A 27,294-nucleotide genomic window follows, 5' to 3' on the forward strand; every position below is an offset into this window, starting at 1 on the left:
AGTGGTGGACTAGGCAGTCCTGGATTAATGGTTGGATGACTTGGTAATCTCAAAGGTCTTTTCCAAATTAAATCATTCTATAATTATATAATTCTATGATTTGGGTATTTCCTTAAGCTTACAGTAAGAACTGGCAGAAATGAAATATGCCATCACCTCTTCGTTGATCTCTCTTCCCTTTTCTTTCATACACATACCAATTTTCTGTTTCAATTTATTATGTTTCTTACCTCTGGTAGGTATGTTTATAAGACTATATATTCTCTAAGACTGAAACCTCACAGACCACAGAGGTCTGTATTGATTCAAAAACTGACAGTGCAAATATTCTCTTAGTTCCAAGGGAGATTTCAAACCACTACTTTCATTTTAGGATATGCTTTATGTAGGTTTTACAGGTTTTTTACATATGTACAGGTTTTTGTTTGCTTTCTTTGACTATGCATATACTTGGAATGTCTGGAATAAAACCAACTCTGATAAATAAAACTAATGTGTGCATTCATATGGATGTATCTACACACACACACACACACACACACACATATATAATAATTCTGTCAGTCTCCAGTGCCAGTCTTTTAAAGTATTTCCATGGAATTTTCATTTTTCTGCACCAAAGAAAAGTAAAATGGCCATGGTCACAGAAGGGGACAGTGTGAGAGGTGAGAGGCTGAATGCAGACACACTGCACTAACAGCTGTCTGTTTGATTGCACTGATCCTTCCTTAATATCAGGGACTGTATTCATCACTACTTCTTTATTACACATACACTTCATTCCCACTAGATGCATGCAAAGAGACAAGAACTTCAGACGCTACTCCAACAGCCCTTTAGGTATCTTTTCCTTCTTCGGTTCCATGGTGACAGAGTATATAAAAACCTTCAGGGATCAGAATCCTACTTTTGCTGCATGACCAGTGTGAGTCAGATCAGTCTGAGACAGGAAAACAAGAGGTGGGGCAGGAGAAGCGAGCTTGTTGACTCATGGGTGCAGCAGTGGTACTTTGCACAGGTGTCTTCACCTTCACATCTCACACACCCCTGTTACCACATGTCATCACACACCTGCAGTTGGCAGGGCTCCTGGCAGGCTCCTCACTGCAGCTCCCTCCACTGCCTGTCCAAGATGCTGAAAAAAGGGATTGGGGAGTTCAATGGGAATGGAGTGACTTGAGAATCAGGAGTGCCTTTTAGGACGGCTGCTCCCTAATAGCTTTCCTGCTATGCAGCCATGAAGCACCTACCCATGTTACATTCTTTTCAGCTTTAAAGAGAATTTTACAGAGGTACAGGTAAGTCTGTCTGTGTCAGGCTTTGTTTATGTGATTTTTCCCATTAGTTTCTTCACTTCCACACTGTGGGGCAGAAGAGAAAAATTAAACTCAATAGCAATAAATCCACTGCATCAGTGCTGGATCTCTAAATTCATCTCCACCTGGTGCACTGTAATTTGAATATTTAATCCAAATATTTAATTCAAAGTTGTTTCTCCTTTTCTTAGATATACCTTTTAATGTGATATTCTGCTCTTCATTCCATCTGCCATGTGAGGGAAGTGTAATCTCTTAAATTTATGTGTACTTAGACATATATATGGGCAATATATTCTTCTAACTGGATGCCTCTAAGTGGGAGGGATTTATGTATTAAACACCAAAGAATTGTACTCCTTGCTTTGATCTCTGAATCAAGCAAAGCAAAGTAGGTTTGTCTAATACAATAACTTGAATATTACCTCACAGTGGAGCGGTGGGGGCTGGCTCCCTAGCATAAAGAAAGGTGGATTTGCTGAGTTTCCAGGAATTTGAATCTTTGCCTTTGCCTGCGCCTTTGCCCCTTTGCGCCTTTGCCCCTCTAACTGTGAAGATAATAAAATTTACAAAATGATCTAGATTATTGATTTTGCTTTTCAAATCTCCAAATTCAGGAAGTGATCCACAATGTGTCTAACACTTTAGACATCTCATTCTTCATGTGTATTTGTCTCCTGATCTCATTTTTCACATCCTCATTGCTATAGAAATAGGACACTTAAAAAAACCTGTCTTGCCTTCCCTAGCCTTTGGCCACTGTTAACATTTCTGTTCAACTGGATCAAGAGATATTTTTTTTCCCTCTAAGACAGACATAAGCACACTTAAATTTTGTGGAATAGATGACCTTACTCTGAACAATTAATGACCTAAATCACAAATTATCCTGATTTCATATTCAAATCTGGTGTCTTTGAACACAATCATCCCATAATCTTTTAGCATTGACCGACCACATGCATAACCAAGAGCAGAACAATGTGTTAAAAAAAAAAAAAAAAGAAAGAAATCAGTTCTTCATGAAAAAGAGAGACTACCTTAATTACTGCTAACAGGCAGTGACCTTGAAATTCTTAGCATATTTAATTTTATGAGCTGTTCAGATAGGGACAGAATAAGTACTTGGGCTGAATCCACTAAGTTATTAGGGCTTATTTCTAGCTGTAAATGTTTCAGTAAAAGGATTATATGTTTCATTTAGGTAAATAACGATAGGATCTGCAGCTACTCTTGCTGGCATAAAATTTCTAAGGACTGTCACTCTGCATGTTTCAGGGCAAAAAATGGATCCAGTGTCAGTGATTTTTATCACGATGCTGCTATATTTGGTGTGTTTCATAAAGGTCCTATACTTATTCTTCTGACAGATTGTCAGCTTCCATTAAAAAAATAAGTTTTTAGCCCTCCTTGACTGAAGCAAAAAACCTCTTGACTAAATTTGAAAATCAGAAGATATTTCAGATGCCAAATTTATCATTTTGGCACCGTGATATCTTGTGATTAAGTTGGAGTGAGTCTTGCTCATTATTTTTGAAAACTTAAGGTCATCCACTCTGTGTACCAGACTAGGTCAGATGGAAACCGCATCCTTTCTCCAGAATAAAGTTTAGTTTATGTGCAGCCTGTTGACTTTGTCTATTACAGCATCTGGCAGAGTTGACAGCCAGCTATAGGATACTGAAACTAGAGATTTCAGGAGACCCACTAGGGCAGTCACTCCTTGTCAGGGCCTGCTAGGGAAACCCACCACTGGGTATTTTCCAAGCGTGTTGTGCTTAATCTAATTCTGAAAAAGGAAAACAGTAAATTAACCCATTGCTTCTCACCATTGATTTGATTTTGCCTCTCAGCTGAGTGTCACATGTGGCACCTGCAGGTCCTTGCCTTGCTGAGTGCTCCAGCCTCAGTGCACCCTAAGCCACTAACTGGATAGCATTCCTCCTCCGCATCCTCCAGGTCACAGGTTTTTAAGGGACAGAAAAAGGTTTAAGGTTAACTAACCTCTTCCAGAAGATTACAAATAATAAGATAAGGCAGGCATATGAAAAGACGCTTATGAGTCTTGCAAAGTGGGGGACAAAGCAGATGAGCCTCCCACCCCCTGGTTGCATGGGTAGCTGAGGACCTCCCTGCTGATGGAGAGCAGGTGCTGGCATGGGGAGGGATGGGCTTGTACTGCAGGTGCCCCGGTGCACAGCTCTCAGAGCCATCTGCTCTGAATTAGATTGGATTAAAGACACAGCATAGGCAAATCCCTTTTTGCTGTTTGTGTGACATAGGTTTATCCCATGTGAAATATGGCTTAGAAGAAAGAGCTGCCTTTCTCACATGCTAGGGAAAGGCAGTTAACAAGAACAGCTTCTAAAGTCAGGTAACAGAAACACCCCTTAAATGAGATATGACACTTTGGCAGGCAGTCTTTCTTTTGATAACCCCAGCACAAAGAAAAAAAAAAATCAGGGCACGTACCAAAAGCTCCATGCAGGATTTTCTGAAGTCAGGGAGACACAGGCAGGCAAAGCAATCAGTACGAATAGCACTGGATTCATAGTTGCTTTACAGAGAGGAAGACACATAAGGGAAATGGGCAAATCTATGGCAATATGTCCTTAAGCACGATTCCCATCACATCTCTGAAGGAGACAAATCTCTGTTTCCTTCTTGACTTCCCTAGGTGGTTACCTTGGCATGACAGCAACAACAACAACAACAAAAAAAAAACTGTAGAGAAGCCTGTTGTTAAAGTGTCAGGAGCCGGTCCTTTTTGTCCAGTTCATCACTATTTTGATTGGTTTCTACATACGTATTGCTCTCTGAGAGACTGTCCTGAAACTAGCTGTCTTTATTCACCATGGCTGCCCAGCACTCGAATTTGTGAGGCAGTAGATGTACTTACTTATGTCTTTTACATCTATATAATGCCCCTTTAGTAGAGATAATCTTTGCTTGTTCCTTTGCAAAACAGCTGCTCACTCTGCCTTAAAGGTGTCCCCTTTTCCTTGTGAACGAAGCACACTGTAAAACATAAGGGAAGAGTCAAGCAATGCTTATCTAATAAACATGTTGGTCCCCATGTTTAGTTTAGAGACTGAAATGTACCATTCCAACAAAAGTCAAGCCCTGTACATGCATCCTCAAATAATACGTAGAGGGCACTTTTCCATGTTACTTGTACCTACAGTTCAATTATTTTAAAGTTAAGGCTCTCCTTGCATTTCTAATGTTTGGGAACAAAGGAGGAGGAACAGGGAAGCTGGTGCCATGCAGGAGAATGGAGCAAGGTTGGAACAAATGAAAATAAAAAAAAAGACAACAGAAACACAACAGACCAAAGGACTAAAGATTCAGAAAATGTCATAAAAAAAAAAGAAGTAGAAATGCCTTTTCGTTCCAGATTTTGGGCAAAAATACACTTTTATCAGAGAAGATATGTCACTGTTATGTCAGGAAGGTTAAATGATTTACACAGTTTCAAGGAAATTTTGAGAGACATGATACTGAGCTCTTTTACAGTAGAAAAAATACAAGCAATTAAAGATAATGGAATTATCATAGATTATATACAATATATTGACTAGAACTGAAAGGTATTGACTAGAACTGAGAGGATATTTTTGACACTTCTTGTCAGAAATTACTGATTAATAAAATTAAAAAATAATATATGTGAGTAGGCCATTCCTCCTGAGTTATTTACACAATTTTTCAGGAAAATGTTACAGAACTGTCAGAACAGAACATTTCAGCTCCTTTTCAGAAATAAAAGTCATAGTTTTCCATTTAAGGTGTGGGGTTTTTCCTTTTATTAAATGAAACAAAATAAAATTCAAGAACAAAAAATAAAGTAATATATATTTATTACTAGTATTCCAGTTGGAAAGGAATGGTGGGGGTTTTTTTTTAGTATTAAATTTTCATAAACAAGAAATCCACTTCCTATGGAATATTAATAAAGACTTATATATGGCTAATCAATCTTATTTGTTTCAATCCTATTATCTTTGACATAAAAAATACCATACTTCCAAAAGCTCTATTTTTATATGTCCCTCAAGACTGTATTAGCCACATGACAGCTTTTGGCAGACAGCATGCTGTGCTATGTGGTTTGTTTACGCTGCAAAGCATAATAGAAACAATATATTTAGCATATGTTTTGGCTGGTCCACACATTGTTTGAACAGCTCTGTATCTAATATAATTAAAGTAGTAAAAAGTTGTGCAGGCAAATCTTTTACGTCTATGATATTCAGATTTTATGATCCTTGTGACAGCCATTGTCTTCTGTTTTACTTCTGTAAGGGCTCTTGTAGTGGTACAACGCATTACTGCAATATAATTGTTAACTATTAATTTATAAATTTGGAGAAAAATCTGTTACCACATTAAAGCCAAATTTTTAGAATAATCCCGGAAAATATGATCAAAATATTCCTGGATTCTGATCACACCTGACACCTCTGCTTGTAAATTAAACAACACATTTTTTTGAGAAAATCTCCCCTGTTTATGGAAATAAGCGAACACTTGGCCTGTTGTGGTCTTTTAATTGCCCACATGGCACCAAGTTCATATGTAAGTGGCACAAGTAAGGTCAAATGGGATTGCCTACGCAGTACAGCAGACATCAGACTGGATCAGAGCAATGTCCATCCAGCCTTGCCGTATCACCTCTGACAGCTTGAGTAGTGGTTTCACAGTAGCTGTGTCATTGTAAGCTAAATACAACACGCTTTGGTTTCACTATAGACTCTGTTTAACAGGTCTAACAGGGCTGGCTGAAGTCACCATGTATTGGATTTGTATGGCAAAGCTTTGGTAGTGGTGGTGCTAGAGGGGGGACTTCTGTAAGAAGCTCCTAGAAGCTTCCCTCACGTCCGATGGAGCCGATGCCAGCCGGCTCCAAGACGGACCTGCCAGTGGCCAAGGCTGAGCCCAGCAGTGACACTGGTAGTGCTTCTGGGATAACCTATTTCAGAAGGGGAAAAAAACCTGCACAACCACCTGCAGCCAGAGAAAGGGGTGAGCTTATGTTAGAGCACCAGCCCTGCAGCCCCCAGGCCAGGGCAGGGGCAGGGGCGGCTCCAGGCGCTGGAGCAGGAGGAAAATAAAAGGAAGATCAGTTTGTCTCTTCCATTGAGCTCTGTTTGCAGCCAGTATTGGAAGTTTCTGTGGTCTGCTGCTAATTCTGTTAACTGGCAATTCATAATTATATGCTCAGTCATCTCTTACTTAAAACAGATAATTGTCCTCAACAGCTCTTAATAAAATTAAGACGCGCCTTTCTGGAGGTCTTACTTAATTACTAATCTCGTGACATCTCTGTAATCTTTTTGATTCACCTCCTCCTGCATGTTTCTCTGATCTGGCTGCTCCTGCCAATGGTGAGTGCTATGTGGCAAAACAATACTACTGTCACTACCAATTACCCTGGCAGGGAGTTCAGCCGAAGGCTGTTGTCAACCTAATGAGGTGTACCCAATCAGGAGGAAAATGCAGCTCCATTTCCATCCCCGGGGTGGTAACTACTTTTTAAGAGTGATCAATTTTTGGTTAGATTAAGAAGTGGAAATAAACAAATGTGCATAATTACTCTGTGTGATCTCCTGCACCAGCTGGGGTGGGGAGAGAATTGGGCAGCCCGAAGAAGCACAGGGAGATCGAAGGGCTGTCCTTTAATGTGCTCTGCTGCTGGGATAACAGTCTGTCTTTGCTATTTAATACTTGCATTTTTATCAAAAAGAAGGGTTATTAGGCTTTATTCTGCAGTTATGTAAAGCAATCAAAAACTGCCACTGATTTCAAGGAAAGCAAAAGCAAGTGCTTTGCCAGGACATGGTGCTGCTACATGCTCTTTAGATAAGGCAAGAGCAGGAGCGCTGTTGGAAGAAGCAGACAACAAAGAGGAGCAGAGCACTTAGGTCAGGATTCATCTTATCTACTTTTAGCCATTTAAAAATTAAGTGCCTAGCAGACATATTAGTCATTTAGGCTCCCTCTGCAGCCTTTGTGCAGAGAGATGGATGCACTTCAAGATGTTGATCAATCCTTTCCACTCCACCAGCAGTACGTAGGGGTGTCTTTCACAGAATTAGGGTGATGCAGTTTCCCATAAATAGGTCACATAAACTCTTTAGGTGGTCACCATAAACCAAGTGAAATCCATTTGCACATAACGCAAAACATGACTCTAGTCAACAACTACCATACTCTTTCCATTGCCTTTAACCAGTTATATATTAGTCAGTATTAGCCAAGGAGTATATTAACACTGTCAGAGGACCTGGATGGAGTACTTTATGCAAAAGGTGTTTAAACCTGAAGGTATTGTAGAAATGTACATAGGTGAGCAAGCAAACAGTGATGAGGGGAGTGTGAGAAACATCTTGCGTTTTTGGCTTTCTGTTTCAGCTTTGATCTTTCCTGGCAATCTTGGCAATCGATACTGTGACTGTGCAGGTTTGCCCAATCCTCTCAAGTTGAAATTCACTCTGTGTAGGGAGAAAACAACAGAAATGCATGAGACAGAACCCACATAAGGACATAGATAAATTTTTGGGTTCTTTTGATACCCTGCAAGAAGAAAACTCTTTTTTTGTTCAAGTGAGGAAGAGCTTGGGAGAGGTGTGTTTGTCTTGCTCAGAGTAAGTGGGCCTTACAACAAATCACATTTACCAACAGTCAACCTATACTGAATACTACAGTTGTCCAAAATATGTTGCATGAAGGATATTGAGAGAGGCTTAATGCAGTCTTTATTAGTGGGCTGGAAATGAAGTTACACCAACTTCAAAGTTACCAAAGTTATTAAAAACAATGGGAAAAGAGAGAGAGGGAAGGAGAAAGGAAGGGAAGGGAAGGCAAGGGAAAAGAAAGGGAAGGCAAGGGAAAAGGGAAGGCAAGGCAAGACAAGTTAAAAAGAAAGTAAAGGAAAGGAAAAGGAAAAGCTGTCCCTGTGACCGGCTAGGAGTCATTGCCAGATGAACACCCCCCTCTGCAGTCTCTCCAGTACAGCAGGTTATGATAGCGATGTTAGCCATTGACATCCTTGTCCCCCAGGACTTTGTACTTTCCATCAGGATCTGCTACAGTTCCTATGGGATGTTCCCATTCACGATTCTCTTTATACTGACTGTAGCACACTTAGCTGGGCACAGGCATTGCACATGGATGACACTTTTGTGCATGTGTTTCATTGGATAATCCTGTCCGAGTATCTAGATAACCACGGTTTACTTTGCTATGCTCTAAGTTTTGGGTTTCCCTAATATAAACTAAAAGCTATAAGATGCCCTGTAGAAAAAGGGTAGGAAGGGTGATTCTGCATGCCAATGGAAATTGCATTCCATAATAACCATATATATGATCAGTACGTGGGTTTGCAGGTACAAAGCCATGAGGTAAACCTTGTGAGACTAACAGAATGAAACAGAAAGGGAAAAAATACTACCCTGGCAACACAGGAAAGCCCAGCCACAGAAGCCCAGGTGAACAGTTACAGTGAGCTTTGAGCAAAGACAGGTTGCAGAGCAGCGAGTGGAAAGTGCTCAGCCTCGCAGTGATTGTGGTAGCTGAGGCACTGTGCATTTTAAAATAAATGTATTTTGGCTGGAGAAATATATATTGCAGAATTACTTTTCTTTCAAGTTGGAGAAAAAAACCAACCCATCGTACCAAACACAGTGTGTTCTACAATTTTGCAAAATACTGCGATCTGGCTTCCAAAGTTTCCAAACAACAAATGTTTGTATTTTCAATTAAATTGAAAAAAGTGTCATATTTTGTTTCCCTCAAAATTGAATACGTGTATTTTTACAACACTTGCTATTTGTTTAAAGTAAAATGAAACCTGAAAAAAAAATTGTCATTTTCATTCCCATACTTAAAAATCAAATCATTGAGCTGAAATCAGATTTAATGAAACAATATTTTGTGCAGAAAGAGTTGGTATAATATAAAAATATTGAAACAGCTCTTTAAAACTTACTCTGCATAACCTTTTGACTTTCTCACTTGCACTTTGTTCACTTCATGCTCCTGTTTAATCACCTGCTTTAGACATTCAGATACGAATTTGCATCTTCACATATACACATCTTGGGTTTTACTGTGTTATTCTTTTTATTCTGATAATGCAGTCTTTGCTTCATTCCCTACTTTCTTGTCAAGTTTCCTTCCCCTTCTTTATTGTGCTTACACACACTTCTCTTTTTCAACATGTCCAAGGCAAAACATGGAATACATAATTCAGAAAAGGCTATTTATATATGTCATGGAGATAGGGATCTATCAGGACTTTCTAATTTCCATGAGAAATCTGAGCAGGTTGTCTGGTCGCCTTGTGGATTATGCTGCTAAGTGCAATCCTTTGGCTCACCGGAATAAGCATCTTCCTTCTCACCCAGTACAGACTAAGATCACCAGATCTACTGTCTTCCTTTAGAAGCTAAGTGGCAAAGGTGTGTTATTCTTCCCCTGAACATTTCAGATTTTCTCCCTAGAATACCCTTAGACAGAGGAGAGAGAAGTGGCCATTGGTTAACAGGTCAGGAAATCATAACTGAATCAAATTATTCTGACCTTGAATGGATAATTAAATTCTTGGACACTTTACAGAATAAGATATTCTACTTAGTCCAGTGAGGGAGACCAAATTCAATGGCACAGGTGAGTCCCCTGATGTTTGAGTAGATTGCATGACATGTACTGTGCCAGTTAAACCCTGTTCACAGAGAGTTAAAAACCAACCCATTACTGAGAACCAAGCTGACACATTTCCAGAACAGCTTTTCTTCCATGTTACTTCACAAACGTTCTGGATCTTCAACCATGTTTTCCCAAATTCTTCTGCTGGCCTCTGAGCGTGAGAAGATCTTAACTCCTACAAAAAACATGCATTATCAGTCATGACTCAGCTTAACTGGTCATAAACCATTAGTGAAGGCACAATGCAAATAAAATTTGCCTCTCAGTTTATACAAGAAAGAACGCTTGCATTTTAGTAATACATTAAAAAAAAAAAAAAAAAAAGAAAGGAGAGAGACATGGGGGTTTCCAATTAACAGACTTTGTATCCTTCTGTGTTTAATGTTTAAAATAAGTTTATTTGGGTTATAAACTATGCACACAGTAATAACATTGCTGATGCTGACCTTGCAAAGCACAGCTCTGTGCTTTATGAATCAATCATCAGTGCCTGGAGCAAAAGGAAAAATAAACCTGCAGAGAAACCACCAAAAGAGCAGGTGAATAAGAAGTGTCTGCAAGTATATGAGGACACGGGTACCAAATTAAGCAGAATTTGCCTCTACACCTACAGTATGGTAATAGAGAATCCTGATTCATCTGTAAGGTTACTGCCTTTTGCTGTTAGTACATAGGTGTTAAGTGGTAGAAAAAGCAGCGCAAACTCGTGCCTCTTGGTGGATGATTTGCATGTTGCAGGGTCAGGTACCACGACTTGGGTCATGCTGTACTGAGGCCTCAGTATCAGCTTGTATGATGAGTCTCTGCCCCATGATGGCAGCTTGCTCAGTCGTTCTCCTCACTCGCAGGTACACCAGATGAACAGATTCCTGTTGACTCACCTACTCCCGTAAGGCAAAACCATGAAGATCAGCAAAAGCCAGCCATAGAAATAGTCACTGACTAGAAAAGGATAAAAATTAGCACCCAATAATTCATCAGAGAACTACAAGAATTGAAGGGAAGAAGGAAAGGTTTTAATGTGGAGGAAGGATCCAGCCAAAAGGGCATGTGTGACCTTGCCCTCAATTCCCCCTCTGAGCAGCAAGAGGATCCTTGCTCAGCCTCTGTTACATTCTTACACATGATGTAACCTTTCTGCTGGAGATGCCTACTTTATCTTTCTAAATTGCTAGTGTAGGAAACACTTCTGCATTTTTATGTTTGCAAATTTTCCTATTCTACTGGGTGTTCAGACAGACTCACAAAAGCAGCCTTCAATGAATTAGCAAGGAAATTGCTCTGCTTACTGGAAGATCAGAAAGAAAATACAAAGGAGAAAGATACAGATTAATGCTGTGTTTGCCATAAACAAAGAACTGTATTTTTATTTTCGTACCCTGAATGACTCTTACGGGATAAACCAACAATAATAATAATAAAAAAAAAGGAGACAAGAAAACAAATACCTTATGCAAAGGCACAGCACATGCCTCTCCTCTGTAACATGTAACATGCTACATCTAAAATGAACATAAAATGTCGTCTCCTCCAGTAGATAACAAGCTTCTAGAAATGCAAAAGTGCAAAATACATGGAAGTGGTCACGTCTTATATCACAATACCGGGGTTTTATTTACATCACAACAGAACTATAGGTATTCATACAACTTGCACAGACCTGCCCCTATATGTTCAGGAAATTTAGAGACAACCAAAACTAGAAAAGACACGTAGCAACAGGATATCTAAAATTTAAGAATCCCTTCACCATAAATAATGATTATGAGAATACAGAGCTTTGCAATTTGAAGTGTTCTAACTAAAAAAAAATCATAGAGCTTTTGAAAAACTAATAATTATTTAATTTTCCCAATATACTTGTAAGATAGTAAAATACTGGTTAGCCTTATTTTTCAGGTAAAGAAAAAAGGTGCAATTGATTCACTGAGTACTGCTAAGAATGAAACCTTCTTAGTTCAAGAATTTATTACAAGGTAATCTTTCAGTCCTTTCCTTTCATCATTCTCCTGACCAGTCAATCTTTCTGACAAAGGGTTTAAACTATGAGCATAAGAAACAATACTAGAAGACAGTAGAACACGTGCTTACTCCTTCATTCTTTGTAAAAAATAAGAAAAACAATCAACATAAATTCAATCAGATTTCATTAGAAATCAATTATTTTAACAGTCCAGTGTTAATTTCTGCAAAAAAGCAATAGACAAAACATGCTTGGTATCTGCCCAAAGGGGAATATTTAGATATTAGATTATCTGAACTGCTAAATTAGCAAGGGTTCTATCAGGCAGCCAAACAAGTGGTTGATATTCATTGTGCTTCATACCTATTATCTTGTATAGTGATGGCAAGGTTCTAAATTTTTATGTAGTCATTGTTCCACAAGCATAAAAATTACTGTACAGTCACAACATTTGACAGCACTGCACTTTTTGCCTGCATAGCATCAAACACCTTAGAAGCTATGCAAGTATTACTTTCATTTCACAGATAGGAAAATGGAGTGCTGAGAAACACAAAGTAATACAGATGACAAGTGAACACAGCCCCAATAACTTCCCATGGTGTCACAGGTGGCCTGGACTTGTTCCAGTTAATATTCAGATTTAACTAAGAAAGTTAAGTGAAAAATCTCAACAGGTCTGGGGAGGGGGGTGGGTGGGGTGTGTGTGAAAGATATACATCTGGAACAAAACTGAGGCCAGTTCTTCTAAGATCAGGTTTATCTCACTTATGATATGCACAAAATGGGATGTTCTGAATACCAGCCAGTTTCTTGCTTTTGACCACACTTTGATCTAGACCACTGACTAGTATTTTTAGCACATTGAGAACACTTGTGGTCACATTAGTGTATTTTAATATAGTCACACTGAATAGCTGTCTCCCAGATAAGTAAAATCTGCCTCCTTAATTTTAATTAACCCTTGTCACAGGCCCTGGGCTGAGGACTCAAGTAATCGTTCCCTTAGTAGTTCTCTTCAATGCACATCCCGATATATCTTAAAACCAGGCCAGGGTTTGCTGTGGGCAATGCACCATTTCAAGTGCATTGACATTACTTCTGTGAGGTTTGCAAGTCACACAACACTTCAATTTCTTTCATTCAAATATTAATATCTGGTTTATTTCAACATCCATTTACTGAGTTTTACATTCTGAGAAAACATTGAAGTGCCAATCATAGGTCCCCACAAGCTTGGAGTAAAGATACACAACATCCAAGAGATATCTCTAAATTGGAGCATCCAATCACAGACACTGTTACTTTTAACAGGGTTCTTCTGTTTTGTAACTAGTGAACATCATCAGGGTTCTGAAGGAACTGGTGGTGCCAGGTCATGCTCTATAATCTTTGAAGAGTTATAGCAGCTGAGGGTGGTGTCTAATTACTTAAGAAAGGCAAACATTACCAATATCTTCCAAAAAGACAGGAAGGAAGAAGCAGAGAGTTTTTAAGGACAAAAGGAAGCATCAGAGCTGATCTACTCTGGTCTGCTAAAAAACCTCCACGATACCACAAAACAAAGCAAAAAAACCCAACCCTAAGACATACAAATACATACATACAGTCAAACCTGTCACAGGTTTCAGTTTAGTGGTTCCTACATCTAGCCTTGCTGTTAGAGAAACAAATCTGGTTAACCAGATGGAACCCCAGCCTCACCACCTGATTTAGCACTCTAATGCCTTTTGGACTAAGCTGGTGAAAATGTTTTATTCCGTGCATTGAAAAGCCATGATAGAAATATTTCCTCCAAACAAAAAGATTGATAGAAGCTTTGTAGACTTCTTTGCACTTATCTTGATCCACATCACGGGCCCCTTACTCACAACTAGAAGCTACTGTCCATGGATACTTCCAAAAAATGGGACCAATGGTTGTCCTTGGTTGTATCACTGTAGACTTCAAGTGTGTTGATATTCTCAAGGCTATTGCAAAGTAAATAATTGAGGGACTGCAAATAAGAGGTGGCCAGCACATCTTAGTTTTTAAACACAGGACTATGTCTTTTAAAGTTATAAAAGCAAAGGTTAGGTTCTGCTAGAGACCGTAATAGCACTAATAAACCATCATACACTTCACTAACACAATTTTCCTATTGGACGTTTGCATTGCTTGTTTGTTTTCCATCTCATCACTTTTAAATCAAGGATAATCCTACAGATAGGACATTTCAATAAGATGTAACTAATGCTTTACATGCAGAAGCAGAATAACGTTTTTGTGTCCTGTGTAGACCAGTATTGTTTGGTTTACACAGTATCGCATGTTTTTACTAAAATCAATAATAAAGTCATAGTATGACAATTTATTGCCCTGACCGTTAGCTGTTGGTGGCTCAGAACTCTAATATTGCAGTGTTGATTGCAATGTAAGTTTACAGACAGACCAAAATATATGAACTTCAGAGAATTATGCACCATTTTGGAAAGCACTCCAGCCAACTCAGACAAGCTAACATGAAGCTCTGAGATCAGATGAAGACCTTGAAGACCATCTGAGAAGAGCCTGTCTTGTCAAAGTTCCCACTCAGGACTGTCTAGAAATGGAAAGTGGAAAGAACAATTCTGAACATGTAAACACTATGAAGAAATAATGAGCTTGATGCTAAAAAGAAGCCCTTCTATCAGGGATGGTACACTCAGCAGGAGGTAGAAATCTGGTCTGAGTTTTAGAGACAGATGCACTTAAGATGGTGTCTTGACTTCCAAAGCCTTGTTTTCTGACTTACAAGCTTTTTGGAATCTAAGAAAATTACAGTTGCTTTGTCTCACATGCTAAAAATTGAATACATCAACAAAGCAAATCAAAGTAGGCTGTAACCCATTACATCATCATTAATATATACGCAATTGTTGCTATATAGCTCTCTCTCTCTTTTTCTTTTCATATACACAATATGTAAGCGTATTATTTATAGATACACACTGTATATATAAAACCACAATATATACACTACAGGTAGATACTGTATATGTATATTCACTATATAACTCAATAATATTTCAACAAACATGAAATTTGGAATCAAGCAGTTAAAAACCTAGAAGTCAGGTGCTGTAGAGCTAATGCTGAACCAGCTGCCTGGCTTTCCCCCACACATGACAATGGTGCTGTCTCTGTGGTAGATGGAGAGAATCAGATGTCTCAGGGATTAAGAATCTCTCTCTGTAGCCAACAACTGTGAAGCTCTGAGAGACGATTTACATTCCAGTCTTCTCCTGACCTTCAGCACCTGACACAAGGTTTTTGGAAAGTAACTCTCCACTTTTAGGCAATTATTCTGAAATGGCAAGTATCATGCACATCACTGACCCTTCCCTGCTCTGCCCTCATTAAAGATTTGACATTTATTCACTGTTCATGGGGCTAGAAAGAAAATGAGTAATTTAGGGAGCATTGGTAGAGCTGGTATCTTAGAAATGTATTTTCTTTCCTTTCCTGTGCAGCAATGGTATTTCCCAAAGTTCGAGGTTCAGACAACAGACATGAGTAACTGTTTTGAAAGCCCAGCTACATAAGAAGTATTCATATGGGGCTGACATGTGAGACCTATGGGATGCCACGCCTTTCCAGACTGTCAACTGGAAGGTAAAGTGAGCCTATTTTGCCTCCCATGCCCTTCAGTTGTGCAGTTGATTTGGATGCAGCTGGACATCTAAAACAGTATCAGACATCCCTATTTGGGTAGCTAAATCCCACTCATGGTGAACAGATTAGGTATTTTCTTAAATGTCCATCTCAACTGACCAGGCATTGAATGGGTCCATTTGGCTTTCTGACAAAGCTTAGCATGCATAGATTTAATGGGTCAGTTTACTTGAACATTCTTAGTTTAAAAGGTGCTTTATTTTCCTGGATCATCAGTGCATTAGTTGCACCAAAAAAGGCTCATGCATTTATTAGCTTATGGCTCAGTACAAATGGGAGTGTAAAAGATAATTGCTGAGTAATAGACTGGTTTAACAGAAGACATCTCTGAATCTGGAATGGAGTTATGCTCAGAAACCTGCATATCCCTCATTTGCCACAGGGTGGAAACAATCTCAGGAACTCATCTCAATAACATCACTGCAACAATTCAGATGTAAAAGTTAAATACCATATGCTGTACATACAAATGCAGATGCAGCTGATAGCTTGGAACAGCTCTGAACTGAGCACATGATACGGTTTTAAGTAGCTGCCTGAATGCCTCTTTACACCCAAGAGAACAGTATGGCTCCTCAGGTGCTGTTCCAATCTAGTATTGAAACAATATATTAGTTTTATAAAATTCCATGTAAAACCTGTTTTTCTTATTAAACTAGATAACTATAAAGAGTCAGTGTACTAATAAAAGGAAGAAGAGCTCAGATCTACAAATGTATTTAGGTACTTAATGCCTCTAAGCATTTGTCTCCCATTAGGTTTTGAATGGGCAAATTAGGACATAAACTGCACTTCTAAGTTCAGGCCAGAGGTTTTCTCCCCTACATCACTAATTTAGGAAGATTTTCCAATGATCAAAGACAGATAAATCTCTAAAGAGAGTATTTGATGGCAGAGAGAGGAAATGGCATAACACACCTCCCTTTTTTTCTCTACTGGCTTGAATAACTGATTTGAAGAGATGCTCCAAATGCTCCTGTCCCTCCCCAATTAGGGACTAGCTACACTTTTGATTCAAGGCAGTGGTGTGTGTTGCAGCGCTGAAGTCTACTGCTGGTGAGCCGAGCAAGCAATCTCTGCAGTCTCCTTTTCCCTACTTGCTGGAAAAATAGAGTTCTGTTCCCTAGAGATGCCAATCCAGCAATTGTACAATCCCTTAATATTCAGATTGGAATGAGAGTATGTTTAGGTTTTTACACAAATTGCTCAAAAGCCACCAAAACATGCCTATTAAACCTGAAGCACTCCTACCCCAACTCAGCCTTTTTATCCACAGCTGCCTGCGGGTACTTCCTTCTCTTCCTTTTACATGACATAGGAATAAAGGACTTTCAATCTGAGAATCATGTTCAGTTTGTATTTTAAAGCAGTTGACATTTCCAGTACATCGGGGAGGCTTAGTATAGATGGGAACTTCCTCTGAGAAAACAGTAGATTAGTAGCAAACAAGACGACCTGCAGCTTCGGAAACCCCTGTGTTTAGGCCTTGTCTGCTTCGGGGACACCTTAAAGTATTTTTCCCCCAGTGCCAACACCAGTCCGAGCCTTGTAGCATTGGCAGTGCTGCCGTTGGCATTTCGAGGGCTGCACAGATGAGAGTTGCTTGGAGCAGGGTTAGGCCTGGTAAATAATTGACAAGAGAGGCAAGTCAGCAAACTCTTTCTACTGCTTTGCCATTCCCCTCCAGATATGTCATGTTTCTTACCCAGTGGCTTTCTACATGCATCCACAGTGTAAAGGCACTCTTTGCAGTTTCAATTTAAGGCACTGCAGTCAATCAATGTAATTTTGGTGTCTGGAAGCCAGGGACGGCTGCAGGCCCCTTCTGTGCAGACCCCAGTAGCTGTTTGCTTTCCCCTGTCCCATAAAGCAAGGGAGAAAAATGGTGACAAGTCATTAACAAGATCTTCTGTGTTTCATTTTATGAGTGCCAGCTGTTCCCCAGCAATCACTCATATAAAACCAGCACTAAAACCTCACTGTCAGGGGATGTGAGTGAGGCTGACACATGCAGTGAGCAGCTTTGCAATGGAGCGGGCAGTGCCATGGCGCCGTGCGGGTGGGCAGGGGTGAGGCAGCTGCGGGGGATCCCGGGGCTGGCAAGGAGGGAGCAGGGCAGCCGGTGGGACACCGGCCCTAGGCATCAGGCACCTCCCTAGGGATGGGGCAGGCCAAGGCCAGGCTGGGGGGTGGGCCTGGCTTGGGGCGGCCCACGCCTGGGCAGAGCAGGGCTGTGGGGAGACGGCCTGGCCCTGCTGGGTGTGACTGGGGCAGGCGCAGGCTGTCCCGGGGGGTTGGCATGGGGTCCTGGGCCCTGGGAAAGGCTGGGGGAGCCCTGGGGGACAAGGCAAGGGCAAGCAGGGCTGGCAGTACCCCAAGGGGCCTGGCAGATAGAGGGGACTGCTCTGGACATTGTGAAGGGCTCTTACAATGAGGGAGGCCCTGACTTTAAAAACAAATTTTCTAGTCACAGCTCAGATAGGTAAGCGCTGCTGCAAAACTGCTGCAAGTCCATTACCCCTGTAGTGGCTAGGCCAAAGCTTGTGTTACCTTGGTAACAAAAATTGATGAAGCTATCCTGAGTTCAGTGGAGAAGGGCTAGTCAAGTAACAGCTACAATGTTAATAAACATAGAGTCAAAGTTGGCTCCTTTCATTTATCTGGGGACTCTCTGCTGAAATCCAATGCTAATATCAGACCACCCCCCTGCAAACCCCTTCTGCTAGTGCTTAGTAGAATGACTGACCTGGAAGATTGAGCATCAGACAAACAACATTCAACATGTTGCTTGAAGAGTTACCTAAAATAACCAGTAAGACATATTGTGGGCAGGGAAGCAACTTCGATCATGATTTTCTGAGTCCGCATCTCCAGGCTGGGAAGGAGCTTTATTGTTTGCTACTATGAATCCAAGCTAGTTTCAAGCCAGAAACCCAGCTTGGGACTCTCCACAGACATTCCTGTTACATGCACAAAAATCAGTTCGTGCTTCATTCTGTCAGTAATTTAATCTGGATGAAGGGAGAGCCAAACAAAAAGGAAGAACGAAAGTCCCCATGCTGGATAGCAAAGATTCTTCTGCAACAGACGCTGTCTGAAATGAACACAAAATGGCAGCAGTCCTCAGCAAACACTTGGAAGTTTAAAGATGCAACACACAGAAAATGAAGCCATAATTGTTCCCAACAACAGCAACATAAGCCATAGCTAGCAATCACCTGAACCATCTGCTCCCCCAAGTAGCAGCTGTCAACACAGGCAGGAGATTGAAAGATCTTCTCACTTCAGGCATATCCTCAATTCACATTGGAAAATGACAATAAAAATCAAGTGTTTTCCTCCATACTTCAACATGCAGGAGATGCAATGACTGAATTATCCACAGAAAATACAAAGATAGAAAATGTATCAGTCATGAAAGTCTCTGCAGTACAAGCCCAGTCCTGTTTCACACAAATGCTGACAAAACTTAACAGTTTTCTGGCACATTTTCTCCTTACAGTCAGAATTTATAACCTGAAGTGGCTGCTATAATGGAAAAGTAAATGATCCCCTAATACTCAAATCAATCTTGTGAGAAATAACCTGAATAATGAGTTACAATTGCAAGAGATGAAATTAAGACAAGAACAGTTAAATAAGGATCTAGAGGAACAGATAACATTTAGTATGGTATTGGGAACTTAAATTAGACTTTAAAATGTATGCAGGGACAGAGGAACAAGGGGAGAAAATAAGGAACTGGAGCAAAGGCCTCAGATAAAGATGAGCCTTTTGATGTGAAATAATAAGAAGCAATGTCAGATTGGCATTATTTGAGGAAAAATACCCACTTCAAATAGAATTTTTGATGCAACTAGCTTTTAGAGCTCAGAACTATGGAAAGATTTCCATTTACAGTATAAAGTATTTCAAAGTGCTTACAGCTTAAATCAATTTGTTGCAGATGTGATTAGAAATTGTGTCTAAGATTGTACTGAAGCACAAGATGTGGAACAAAGCTAATGACACCACTTTCACCCTGCACTGTTTGATGCCTCATACTGATGGATGGACTTCAACCTCAGGCAGTACAATGAGAGGAAAGTATTATCCCCATTTTAAAGGAAGAGAATGGAATAGATGACTTTTCCAAAATCACCTAGAACATTAATGACTAACTTAAGGCGTTTATTATGGAGGAGGGGGATAAAGGATCCTGAAACAGGATCTCAGCTACAAAATCATATCTGAAAAACAAATAATTCCAGAAATAAGACATCTTAGTGTTTATCATTGTTGGGTTAGGTACCATGGCCCTTGTTTTCCATCCAGGTTTACTAAAACTTTGAGTTTTCCTAGAAGTCCTGCCAAAAGTTGGAGCATATGAGGATAGTACTTACCTCATTTGACTGCATATGTCTACAGCGTGACCATTTCACTAACTACCCTACCTTTATATTCAATGGTTATAAAAGGGCACTCCTAGGATGTCATTCAACTTGCACTAAAGCAGATGTCTAATTCAGGTCAGAGGACTAAGTTATTTGTATTGGCTATGGCTGAGCTGGAGTTAATTTTCCCCACAGCAGCCCCCCCAGTGCTGTGCTGTGTACTGGTGGGCAGAAAGGTGGTGATCACACACTGGTGGTTTGGCTGCTGCAGAGCAGCGCTCGCACAGCATCAAGGCTGCCTCTCCCACCCTCCCTTCCGCACCACCGGGCTGGCGGTGGGCAAGGTCTTGGGAGGGGACATAGCCAGGGCAGCTGTCCCGAAGTGACCAAAGGGGTATTCCATACCACGTGACATCTTCTCAGCAATAAAATCTAGGAGAAAAGAGGAGGAAGAGGGGACATTGGTTATTATGACATTTCTTTTCTGGAGCAACTGGTCTAGAAGGTTGAAGGAAATGAGAAGAAGAAACTTTGTAACCACTGATGTTACACATAGCGCTTGATGACAATTGTCATCCAGGTCCTACTGCTTGGCATTTTAAACTATGAAGAGCAGAAACATTAGCAAGAATACTAAAAAAACTATTTTACATTGGCAGGGAAATAAGGATAACATAATAAATCTTTACTGCTGTTCGCCTATTTACCTATTCATCCACTGTTTATCTACTGATTTATCTAGTTTTCTAACACTTGCCTATTTATATATTTCCCTATGCAGAGAAATTTTAAGGAATCTCTCAGGTTATCAGTCACCTTGGTGTCTAAGTACCTGTGTTAACTTCCACAAGTGCAGGTGTCCCTGCCCATGGCTCGGGGGTTGGAACTAGATGGTCTTTAAGGTCCCTTCCAACCCAAACTGGTCTATGATTCTGTCCTGCAGACCATATGACAGGTGAACCATGAGGAGACAAGGTTATTATTGAGAGGTTAAACAGTGGGGATGAGCTAAGGGGAAGTTTCAACATACTGTTTCTGTCATGAGGCCGATTACACCACTTTAAATTTTCTGAATAGCTCACTGCAGCCATAAAAGTTAAGAAATTCTTCTTTGCAATGTAATGGAAAACATCAAAGAAAAACTGTGAGAGACCCACTACTGTCCAATTTGGAGCTGCACAGCTTCCCTTCAGGACACACTGACTTAGAAGACCTATAATATTGCCTGCAGTATTTAGTGCTGTGCTTTACTTTGACATCAGCTGGCATTAGATCAGGTCCTTCCAACACAGCCTTGATTATCATACAGAACCTGAAAGGTGTTGGAATAATCAAGCTTTCATATAATCAGGGGCATATTTAAAGTATTAAATGCATACCTAGAGACACGATTGTGTAACAGCTAAGAGGCAGTTACAGATCATTGGCTTTGGAAAATCAAAGAGAGAAACAAATCTTTTCTTGCCTGTTATTATTACTTCAGTGACATTCTGTAATCCAACCAAAGCCCTATTAAAAAATAATTAAAGAAGTTTTTATCTTTATTGTATTGTGCTCTTTAATTATTTTCATGGCATCTGGAGAGACTCTCCTAGCTGAGGATGATTATTAAAAATAAAAGACACTGTAAATAATAAAACAATCTGTGATAGCCATCTTTTCATAAATGGTTAATCTCTAAGTACACTTGGAGGAAAACCTGGTATGTTGCAAATAGAAAACTGAAGCATGAGAAAATTTTGTGACTTTCCCCCAGCAAGTTAGTGGCAGTAGCATCACTATAACCTAGACCATCTGCTTCAGTCTTATTTTTTTCTGATTAGGATGCAGTCCTGCAGTGATTCCTGAAGTGAGTCCATTCCCATTATCAATGACAGTATTAATTCACTTAAGGCTGAAGACTTAAGACACTAACTAAATATAAAGAATTAGCCTAACTCCTGCTTGCTTTTGAATCAGTAGCTGAGAGGCTGTGTAGCGCTGGATGAAAAGACGTGAATCATTGGGTACCAAAGAGGTTGAAGACATGGCTTAAGTTTCACATAAAAACTAAGACTTGCTAGGCACCATGTGCTTATAGCCAAAATCATACCAAGGTTGGCTACCAATCAGCTAGGGTTCTCAGTATCTGATGGCTGTGGTTCTTGAGTTATAAATATGCCAATAGATGAAATTGCCTCTTTGGTGTGGAGGCAAAATAGCTTTTCATGAGAGGTGAAAGATTTTGGGAAGAAAAAGAAATGTCTGTAATGTAAAGGATATTATATATACAGTTTGTAAGCATGAAAGGAATATAAATGTACCTGCTTTGCAAAATAATTACGTTGCATTAGAAGAGAGAAGATATCAATGCATATGAATCAAGGCCAGTGTTTATGCTTGGGGATTACAGCTTCCATATCTTTCCTAAATGTCTGTTTTTTTCATAATTTTTTCCCTTGGTACAATTTTTAGTACTGTGAAGAGCAGGAAATACTGTCAGACTTGCAGGACAGGATTGATCTCCACAGGTTCAGAACCCTGTTCCTCATCCCACTAAATATTTTTCTCTGTGTCGTCGTATATTTTTTTATCTTTTCCTTTCCTAAAATTCTAACTAGGTGTCCTAGTGATATGTAAGAAATACATATTGGTAAAACAGCCAGTCCATCCTCTGAAGTCTTGATATCTCAGTAAAGCAATGTAGACAAAGGCAAAACAGGTATAAGTGCCAGACCAAAGTCACTCAGGAGTTTGAAAAAAAGGAGATTTTGAATCACAGAGCAGAATTTTTTTTTCAAAACACAACCGTCTCTAAGTGTTGATTTAATAATTGATAAAATTAATGATAACATGAATTATTTGTTGTGTAAGCATTATATTTACCATTGATTTTCTCTTTTTTACTCTCACTTTTTTTAACTTCTCATTATCCTTCCTCCAAAATTTAGTCCCAGTGATAGTAATTCATAAAGTCATTTGGATTACCTGGGCTGTGAAAGATTTTAATCCAATGATGAATGCAATTTTTGTTTCAGTCCAGTCTCATTTATTTCCTGCAAGAAAAGGTTAGGAGCAATTTTGTAGCACATTACATCGTAAATCCCATATATTTTATTTCTGTTGCAAGGCTGTGGACTGTAGTGAACATGACCAAATTCACTAGGCTCTCCAGAGAAAGTCATAAAACCAGAAACGGTGTAGGGTTCTACCATGTTGCTACTTACACAATATCCTAGTATCAAAATTAGTTTTGACAGCTGTGGCTTCAACCTTTCCATTCACTATTCAGGGTAACTAGGCTGAACAGTTGAAGGGGATGCATTTTTTATTCTTCAGACATACAATAAAAATGCTATGGGACAAACTATTTTCAGAATAGTCTGGGGAAGGAGATGGTAGAAATCACTTTACAAAAATTTACTATTCTCTTTCTGTGAGGAAATATTTGACTGGATGAATCAACATCAAACCATTTCTGTTAAACTTGAAACCCTGACATGATCCAGCCACCTACCCACAACTCCAACTCAAGCCTAATCTGGATACAAACAGCTCATGTTCAGTGTATCCCTGACTGAAAGGATATGTAAAGCTTGATTCTGACTTCTTCCAGTGCTCTAGTGATAACCAGACAACCAGTTTAGACTGCTCAGAGCAAAGAACACTAAGTTTGCCTGATGTTTTGAGAGAAACACCCTGAAATAATGTGAAGACAAAAAGTAGCATAAAAAACAGATTCAAGTTTGTGGGGGAAAAAACCCAAATCCACAAACAAAAGAAACCCCTGTGGGATTTAGAGCTTAGGTAGAAGGTAGGATGGATACCGTCCTTCTATTCCTGCCCATAGCTTAGGGAAAACTGCACCAAACATGCCTGGACAGTACTTGACATTCCAAAAATTACTGAATATGAGAATAGGTGAAATGATTGCTTGGGTTCTTGGTTTTTTTAGGGTAAAGTTATAAGGTATATTTGGGACTATATCCCCATATACAACAAAGTACTAGAAAAGCAATCAAAAGCCCTGTTGAAACAAAGAAAAGAGAAAGAACAGAAATTTCTGGGAATTCACAGGGGAAAAAAGCAAGTGATTTGAATGGGGTGATTTTAATTTCCTACTGTTGCTGAAAAATGAACCAGAGAAGGGAAAAAGCACAGGAAAAGACCAATCAGAAGAAAAAAATATGCCCCAGGTATGGCCCCAGTGAACAATTGTGTCCCTGTATAGCAATTAAAGCAGTTGTTTTCTATTCAGTTTATTCACTCTGTTTTATCACTCAAGAAAAGGGAAATAAATCAGGCTGTTGCCTGACCTTTCAAAAACTCTGGATCCTAGTGAATCATCCTGCCACTGACATCATTTGATTGTCTCCTCAAGTCTCTTTCTACACATCGAGCAGAGCTGTGCGTTTTCATGAAGCAGCCTTTTCCCCTTGATTCTTAAGGTAAATAAAGTATAGTAATTGGAAACAACCGAAAGAGAAATTTATCATCATATCCACTGTGCCTGTAAAGAGAAAAGCAGTAACAAGAATGAGATCTGCACGAATGTCTACCTGAAAACTCAACATGCCATCAAAATATTGCATTTTAAAACATTGAAACCTTTTGTTTCTCTCTCTTCACAGTTATTTTTAATGCTTTGTGCTGGCTTCCACAAAGATAAGGTGTCTAAACACCACAAGAAAGTCTTTATGTATTTATAGCTTGAGCTGACTCACAATGGTCTGGAAATCTCAGAAAAAGGTAACTTTAGGAATATTTCCAGAGAGATCCAAGAAATGAATGGAAACACCCTGCTCCTATGTGTTTATCTTATCTCAGCATTGAACTCTGTGCTGGATTAGAACTGATATACGAAAAGCTTTTGCCATGCAAATATGGCAACAATGTAAAAAGAGAGATCCATAGTTATTTGTGAACATTAGAAGGTTTGCAGTTAGACTGTGGATATTATGTTGGCATCAAAAACTAAGAGTTAGCTAATTCTGTTGCAACATTTTGTGTCAAAAAACATTGGAAGAGCAGACAGTGGCAAAACAAACTGGATTCCGCACTTATCCTCCTTCCACCTCTTCTCTAACCATTTTTTAAGCCAAAGTAGATGATGCACAGAGAGAAGTAAAAGTGACCTAAAATTTATTGCCTTCTCTGGAGTCAGAAAAGTAAGGAAAACCATTTGCTTTGGACCTTCAGTGTAGTTTTTAGTAGATCTGATGGACTTATGCAGTTTGTGTAAGACCTACATACCTGACCTATGTAGAAAACCCTGTCTGTTCTCCAGCTGAGTCTGGAGAGTCTTATGATTCTTTACTAATTGTATATGGGACAGAAATGAAAATAGGAACTTATGGCAAGTGGAGATCAAGAAAATGCAATGTATGTCAAATTAATGCCTCTTTCTTCTGATTGAACTTTGTGGCTGAACTTAACTGAAAATTTTTTCATCTAAGATGTCCATTTAGGTCACCTAGGTCACTGACTCCATGCTATCAGAAGTACTAACCTCTTATAACTAGCAAACAGGAGTAATTTTTGTGTCACCCCAAAATTTCACTACATTTCACCAATAATTTCACTCATTTTCCTGCTGTTGTGACTGCTACTTTGACCTTTAGGAACACTTTTCTAATTTGTAGATTAAATTTATTCATAGACAGTTCATATCTATTTATTCTCATACCAGCGTTTTCTTTTAGCTTGAAATGGCTCCTCTTCTTCCCTGATCTTTATTTCCTTGGAATATTTGTAAAGAACAGAAACATTCTGTTCCATCTTTATTTTGTTAGGCTGTGTAAGGTATGTTTTCTTCTAGTGCCTCCTGAGCAATAAATTCATCATTCTGTTATTCATCTAGTAGCTCTTTTTTGCACCTGTTTCAGGTTGATTTAATCTTTCTTGACTATAACTTTTCAGAATTGTCAGTGCTATAGAACATCATTACTGACATGATTGGAAAGTTTCCCACATCTGGCATATATCTAATTGTGGGAAATTAATATCTATCTTTTCCTTTTGTCAACACTGTCCTGTAGTTTAAATAGCTCTCTTCCTTCACTGATGTTTATCCTTCTGTTTTATTCCTAGGTAGCAATCATCTGACTCCTTAGCTTGTGTTTTGCTAGGCTGAACAGCCTACACTCATTTACTCTTCTTTCACAACTGGATATCTGTTTTCTTAATCATTTTATCGGTCTTCCTTTTTCTTTGCTCTCATATGAATTAATCTTCCTTGCAGGTGGTGAGAGTCACTCTCAGTATTCCAAACAACACCTCCCTATGACTTTGCTATTAACAGTCCCATATGTCTCCTGATACATCCAAAGAGAACATCTGACTTTTTAATGATGGCATCATATCAGTGGCTCACAGTCATTTTGGAACCAACAGATACATTCAGATAGTATTCCTTCTCTTTCTTCTCTGGGCAGCGAGATCCCAGGGCACTTCAGAAATTCTGGTTGCTTGTCCCCTGGTGCATGATGTTAAACTTAAACAGTAGCTCATTCTTCCCCTTTCCTATACCCTGAATCTTTTGACATCTAATTCTTCATGTGTAATATTCCAAAGCTGATTTCTCTAGCTGCCATTTCTTGTGTTTGTGTCATGGTTTCCTCTTTTTTTCTGTTCCAGGATCAGGATCATTCACAAAAACAACATATCAGATGGCCTCTAAGACTACTTTTTGAGAAAATCCACCAGTCACTGCTTTAAAGCCCAACAATCCTTATTCTAACAGTAGGACCCTTTTTTCTGGCCTGACTTCAGCCACCTTCTTAACAATTTCATGTTTTGTGCTAACCTACACCTTCCTGCACAGAACTAGTTATTCCTCACACAGCTGCATAACTGAGATCACTTGTGTAATTCTGTCTAGATAAGATCAGGTGTGTTTCCTTTGTATAGGGGGGAAAAAAATCACAGAAAGAAACCAGATTATCCTAGCAGTATCTACATTTAATAAACCCTTGTAATATCTTATTTCACAGTCTCTTCAACGACTCTTCTTTCTTTTTAAATTTTTAATATACTTCCATTTCTTAATATACCAGGATTTCTTGCTTCCCAGGACACTTCTCTTTCTACATAAAGGCATTGCATTTTCTTCTTTCTAGTTTTGTACCATTGCCAACTTGAAGTGCACATTTAAAATCTTTCCTTCCTGAATGAAGATTTCTCATTTGACAGTTCTTTCAGGCTTCTGGGCTGGAGATGATCTACTCCCCTTCACTTGAAAGCATTCAACTCTTTGAGTTTA

At 39.4% G+C, this 27,294-nt stretch overlaps 1 long non-coding RNA gene across 7 annotated transcripts in view; it reads left to right on the forward strand.

Annotated features, from left to right (window-relative positions):
• The first annotated feature begins 981 nt into the window (after positions 1-981).
• The window catches only part of LOC130157753 (uncharacterized), a 57,376-nt gene continuing 31,063 nt past the window's right edge, over positions 982-27,294 (forward strand). For all 7 annotated transcript variants that reach the window (XR_008825012.1, XR_008825018.1, XR_008825017.1 and 4 more), the window contains exon 1: positions 982-1,298. This is a non-coding gene — a long non-coding RNA (uncharacterized LOC130157753). The remainder of the gene's footprint in view (positions 1,299-27,294) is intronic.

Source organism: Falco biarmicus, chromosome 12, assembly GCF_023638135.1.
Source record: "Falco biarmicus isolate bFalBia1 chromosome 12, bFalBia1.pri, whole genome shotgun sequence".
NCBI lineage: Eukaryota > Metazoa > Chordata > Aves > Falconiformes > Falconidae > Falco > Falco biarmicus.